This window comes from Asterias rubens, chromosome 11, assembly GCF_902459465.1.
Source record: "Asterias rubens chromosome 11, eAstRub1.3, whole genome shotgun sequence".
In the NCBI taxonomy this organism is placed as follows: Eukaryota; Metazoa; Echinodermata; class Asteroidea; order Forcipulatida; family Asteriidae; genus Asterias; species Asterias rubens.
Window position 1 is genome coordinate 22413 of NC_047072.1, and position 6000 is coordinate 28412.

At 38.6% G+C, this 6000-nt stretch overlaps 1 long non-coding RNA gene across 2 annotated transcripts; it reads right to left on the bottom strand.

The window, feature by feature from the left end:
• Positions 1 to 1885: 1885 nt before the first annotated feature.
• On the bottom strand, positions 1886 to 4363 carry LOC117296457. 2 transcript variants are annotated; one of them, XR_004519763.1, is made up of 4 exons: positions 4326 to 4363; positions 3931 to 4052; positions 3283 to 3413; positions 1886 to 2408 (listed from the first exon to the last, which is right to left on the bottom strand). It is a non-coding gene; the product is annotated as an uncharacterized LOC117296457 (long non-coding RNA). The 2 variants fall into 2 exon arrangements; XR_004519762.1 differs by lacking the exon at positions 4326 to 4363 and having other exon boundaries at positions 3931 to 4082.
• Positions 4364 to 6000: the final 1637 nt, after the last annotated feature.

A 6000-nucleotide genomic window follows, 5' to 3' on the forward strand; every position in this document is an offset into this window, starting at 1 on the left:
AGGAAATCATTTAACCAATCAGATTACAAGAATTTATATTGTTTGGTTCATACAAGAAATATTGACTGCTAAATATTCTGGGGTACAGTTAAAATTATAGGCCCTCAGCGATGTTAACACCATCATGATGGTTTTGACATCACCGAGGGCCTAAAATTTAAATCCCTTATGCTTTGTAACTGAGCCAACATCTCTTCCAGTGGTGTAACCTGTGCCCAATTGCATAGAGGTGCTTAAACACACAAACTATAGCTAAGCAAACAGATTATGCTACAAGAATAAGGTTTTCAGCCAAACTATGTCGCATGTACAACTTTGGGTTGGTATCCTGCTCAATTTAAAGCAGTAGTTTTTGCTTCTGCACCGGTTCTATGAAAGTGGGCCCAGGGGGTGTTCAGAAACCTTGCCCCACCCCATCCCTAAAAAATAGATTGAACACACACAACTGAATTTGATAGCCCCCCCCCCCCTCTCCCGAAAGTATGTAATTTTCCTTGCTTGCCCCCCCCCCCTTCCTTAATAAAAATGTCTGTTTACACCGCTGATTTTATATAAAGACATGTGATCATACCCATACTCTTTCCTGACTCATTTTGAAGATTGTTGAACCATATCTTTATCTAGGATAATGATTTGCAAGTTTATCACAATCGGCTAAAAAGTTGCATCCGTTGTATTCAGTTATGATCACAAGGGAACATGGACAATTCCAAAAAGGGTCTGTAGTCTACATTGGTTCAAATAGTTTCAAAAATAGTCACAATGATGGCAGTAGAAGTTTGCTGAAAACAGATGACAAAAATGCCTACAATCACTATACACACAATCACTGTCCACTTTTAAATCACCAACACACACAATCACTATCCAGTTCTATTAAAATCCAATGCTAAAAGTTTCCAGTCACAACTACTGCCATGCATAGTAACTATGTCTTATAATTGGATTATGTCAAATCACACTGAAGTTTGTTGCTGCAAGCTTGAAAATGTGTTTAACTCTAAATCTATGTACAAGATAATGAGTTGGACATAAAGTATCATGATGTACAAAAGTCGTACGTAAATAATAAGTCTCACATACGATTTAGAAAGTCATACATATCAAATAAATCTAATGTATGAAAATGAATCATATGTATGAGATCATAAATTATACGTACGAAGTGGTCAGTTGTACATGATACATGAAAGTACACAAGACCTTGTGTACATATACTGGGTACAAAAGGTAATAACTCATGTGTACGAGAAGTCACCCGTGCACAGTACATGAGTTATAGTTAATTATGTGTAATAGTTAGACTGCAAATAGCAGCTAATTATAGAGTCATACACCTGAGCAGTGATTCAGATGTATGAAGCAATGAAAAACTAACCATCTTGTACTGTGATTTCAGAAAAAATTAAGTTTTTTAAGTTTGCAGCATAATTGTTTTGTTAGAATTTACTTTACTTGTTGTCTTAACACAGTCCCAAATGGCCACATTCACCTTTTGAATTAGTCCCTTTTGGTTGTAGTAAAAATAGCATTAGATAATTTGTTATCTTTTCTGAAATGTTCTTATCTAAAATCACTATTTGGATTAAAGGAGAGAGTGGTATTGATTAAAGGTCTTTGATCTCAAAATATCCTCTAAGGGAGCAAAAGTTTCACATTATTGGTTTAAATCAAAGTGCACCCCCCCCCCACCCAACACCACTGGACAGAAGGCTTTTTGACTCAATTGGTATTAACTTATAGTTATTAGTTACTAATAGTTACACTTCTTTACAAAGCTTAGACCAATATATGATTTTCCTATAATAGTTTAAAGGCACTGGACATTTTTGGTAATTGTCAAAAATCAGCTATCTCACTTGGTATATCCCAACTGCATATATGCATAAAATGATAAATCTGTGAAAATATTGGTACATTTGGTCAACTGCAAAAAAATAAACACCCTTGTTGCACGAAATTTCTGCTCTATTAGATCCCTGAGAAAGAAACCATGCCTGAAGTCTTTCTCAGATTCAAATATTTTAGTGAGAAATTAACTTTTTCTCAAAAATTAAAACCACACAACTACAAGGCCAATTTGTGTAGATCAATGATTTGTAAACCAAAATGCTCAGTCGAGGGTAACATTTCTCTGTTTCCCCAAGGGTCTTTTCTGCCTTTCTTATGCAGTTTCCAAAAGGAAATAAAATACCAGAAATGCATTTTTTGATCGGACAAATTTGAACATTTGTTGAAACATTTGTTTATTTTGTTTTACTTTTTGCATCTGCATTCCGAATGACAGATGGCAGAAAAGACCCTATGAAATTGGGTCCAGGTTTGTCCTCGAGCAGCGGTAAGCAACTGAGAAGATCAAGACGGCCTTATGTTCATCTTGTGGGAGATGATCTTGTAACTAGGAGTCTCTGTAAAAGAAATGGAGGAATAAGACAAGTGAACTTTGAGCCTGAAATTACAAGAAATAGTGAAATTTAAATAAATTTCAATAAACAACCCTAAAAGACTAAAGACTAGAATTTTGTTTTAAAAGGAATACAACCCAATACAGCAGTATGCAACACTTATGAAAAGGTGAAACAACAAGTTTAAGTGAAGGTTAAGTTGTAAAAAAAAGGTTTCCTTTTCAAAAAACCCAAAACCCCAAACCATTTCAAAATAAGGATGAGTCTTTTTTAGACCCTAATTATTTTGTTGTACATTTTTAAAGAGCATGATCACACTGCTTTAATACTGTTAAATCCCATGTTGATACCACTTTTGGTTCGAAACTTGTGAAAGTAGAAACACCGAAGTATGCAAAAGGGGATTTTCTTTCAATGCTAATTCAAACCCCTTTTTTATGTTATTTATCAGAAGGAAGTTGCCCAAAATCAATTAAGACATTTGGGCTTTTGAATATAAACAAACATATTTTTGAAAACTGTACCCTTATTATTGGCCTGTTTTGACTTGTTTCATCATTCTGATATTTTCCGACAAATGAACCATTTAGCGTGATAGCATCACATGGTGCATTCGATTAGCTTCTCAAGGTTGACTGTGCGGTGCTCATTCGGATGGGCCCCTGACATGAGCTAAACGAATGGTCACTCATCCTCTCGTGGTGACTTCATGTACCTGGGGCCAGCCCCAAGTGACCCATTCCACAAGCAGGGCACTTGGGGCTGAACCGAGTGAGCCCCTGGAATGACGCCAAAGCTATTCGAATGTACCATGGCACATCAAGGTCGACCTGAGGAAGCTATAATCAAACGCACCCACTGTTATCTTTGGTTTTACCTTTATAGATCAAAGTACATTTATCATGTGCCACAAGAATGAAGACTCATCAACATCAGGGTCCCAGAGCGCACCACCTCCTTAGAAAAATGAAATCATCCCAGCTCCTTTATGCATCTTGTATCAAACTCCTGAGAACAAAATGAGGTACTTTCTTAGATTGTTAAACATTGTATTTAAAAGCAAGGGCAGATCCAGGATTTTCCAAAACAGGCAGGCGTGAGTCCTGGAGTTTTTTTTTAAATAAGCGCATGCACCAGGCATGTGTCGGGTCTAATTTTGTGGCTCTGCTTACTGTAAGCAAAAAATAAGCGCTTATGGTAGCTTACTTCAAGTATATTGAGCGTATTGTGCAGTAAGCAGCGAAGTAGTCCTTCAAATTAAAAAAGTCACAGGCATGTGGAAAAAAAACAAGGATTTTTATAAGTGGCGATTTTTGCAGTATTTTGTTTTAATATGCAGTACGAGAATATAAACATAAACTTTCACTTAATTAGATGCACTGCCGACTTCAAAATGTTAATTTGTAATAAGGTTAACCCGAGGTAAAGGGGGGATCCGCACCAGAAAAGGGCTTTCAAAAGAAGAGGATGTTCCAGGGTTAACAGAAAGGAAAAAACACACACACGTTTCAATAAAGAATTTTACCTTCAAGGATCACAGCAGAATGCCTACATCCCACACATCATAGTCTCATCAAAGGCACCAACTCCTTGGGTGAATGGCATCATCTCAGTAACTGGTCCTTAACGCTCCATGTCACCAAATTACTGTGAAATAAATGAAGATTCGGTTCATTACAAAAAAAAGCATTGCAAAGGCACTGGACACGTTGGTAATTGTCAAAGACCAGTAATCTCACTTGGTGTATACCAACATATGCAAATTACTAACCTGTGAAAATTTAGGCTCAATTGGTCCTAAAAGTCCAAGAAAATAATGAAAGAAAAAACACCCCTTTTCACAACGTTGTGTGCTTTCAGTTGCACATTTAAAGGCTTCAGCTGAAGTCTATTATTTTTTGGTACTGAAGGAGAAATTACCCAGTAGGTCTTGAGGTGAAGAAGGCCCATGATCGAGGAGAACTGTCGTCTTCTTCTAGGTGTGAACCAGGCACTGACGGGTGTTGAGCCAGGTAAGCCTGGGGTGTAGTTTATTGTCATACTCCAGGACAGCATAGTTCCATCTGGGGGGGGGGGGAGGGTTATTTTTAACAGTGTGTATGAAGGAGAACATTTGCATTATTTTTTTTCAAGTTTCCATTTTGAGCAAAAGAGGTACTCTTGTAATCAGTGCTACACATATGCACCGAAGAGTTTAAACTTTTTGCAACAGAAACATGAAAAGAAAAAAAACGAAGAAGAACGAGTTCTTGAAGGAGGTTAATCCCAAATTGATACACTAGTGACTGAAGGAGAAAACGCCCGGTAGGTCTTGAGGTGAAGAAGGCCCATGATCGAAGAGAACTGTCGTCTTCTTCTAGGTGCAAACCAGGCACTGACAGATGTTGAGCCAGGTAAGCCTGGGGTGTAGTTTACTGTCATACTACAGGACACAGCATAGTTCCATTGGGGGGGGGGGGGGGTATTTTAACTGTGTGTCTGAAGGAGAACATTTGCATTTTTTGTTCTTCAAGTTTCCATTTTGAGCAAAAGAGGTACTCTTGTAATCAGTGCTACACATATGCACCGAAGAGTTTAAACTTTTTGCAACAGAAACATGAAAAGAAAAAAACGAAGAAGAACGAGTTCTTGAAGGAGATTAGTCCCAAATTGATACCCTAGGTACTGAAGGAGAAATTGCCCAGTAGGTCTTGAGGTGAAGAAGGCCCATGATCGAGGAGAACTGTCGTCTTCTTCTAGGTGTGAACCAGGCACTGACAGATGTTGAGCCAGGTAAGCCTGGGGTGTAGTTTATTGTCATACTCCAGGACAGCATAGTTCCATCTGGGGGGGGGGGGAGGGTTATTTTTAACAGTGTGTATGAAGGAGAACATTTGCATTATTTTTTTTCAAGTTTCCATTTTGAGCAAAAGAGGTACTCTTGTAATCAGTGCTACAAATATGCACCAAAGAGTTTAAACTTTTTGCAACAGAAACATGAAAACAAAAAAACGAAGAAGAACGAGCTCTTGAAGGAGATTAGTCCCAAATTGATAACCTAGATACTGAAGGAGAAATTGCCCAGTAGGTCTTGAGGTGAAGAAGGCCCATGATCGAGGAGAACTGTCGTCTTCTTCTAGGTGTGAACCAGGCACTGACAGACGTTGAGCCAGGTAAGCCTGGGGTGTAGTTTATTGTCATACTCCAGGACAGCATAGTTCCATTGGGGGGGGGGGGGGTAACTTAATGGTGTGTCTGAAGGAGAACATTTGCATTTTTTTTCTTCAAGTTTCCATTTTGAGCAAAAGAGGTACTCTTGTAATCAGTGCTACAAATATGCACCAAAGAGTTTAAACTTTTTGCAACAGAAACATGAAAAGAAAAAAACGAAGAAGAACGAGCTCTTGAAGGAGATTAGTCCCAAATTGATACCCTAGGTACTGAAGGAGAAATGGCCCAGTAGGTCTTGAGGTGAAGAAGGCCCATGATCGAGGAGAACTGTCGTCTTCTTCTAGGTGTGAACCAGGCACTGACAGATGTTGAGCCAGGTAAGCCTGGGGTGTAGTTTATTGTCATACTCCAGGACAGCATAGTTCCATTGGGGGGGGGGGGGGGG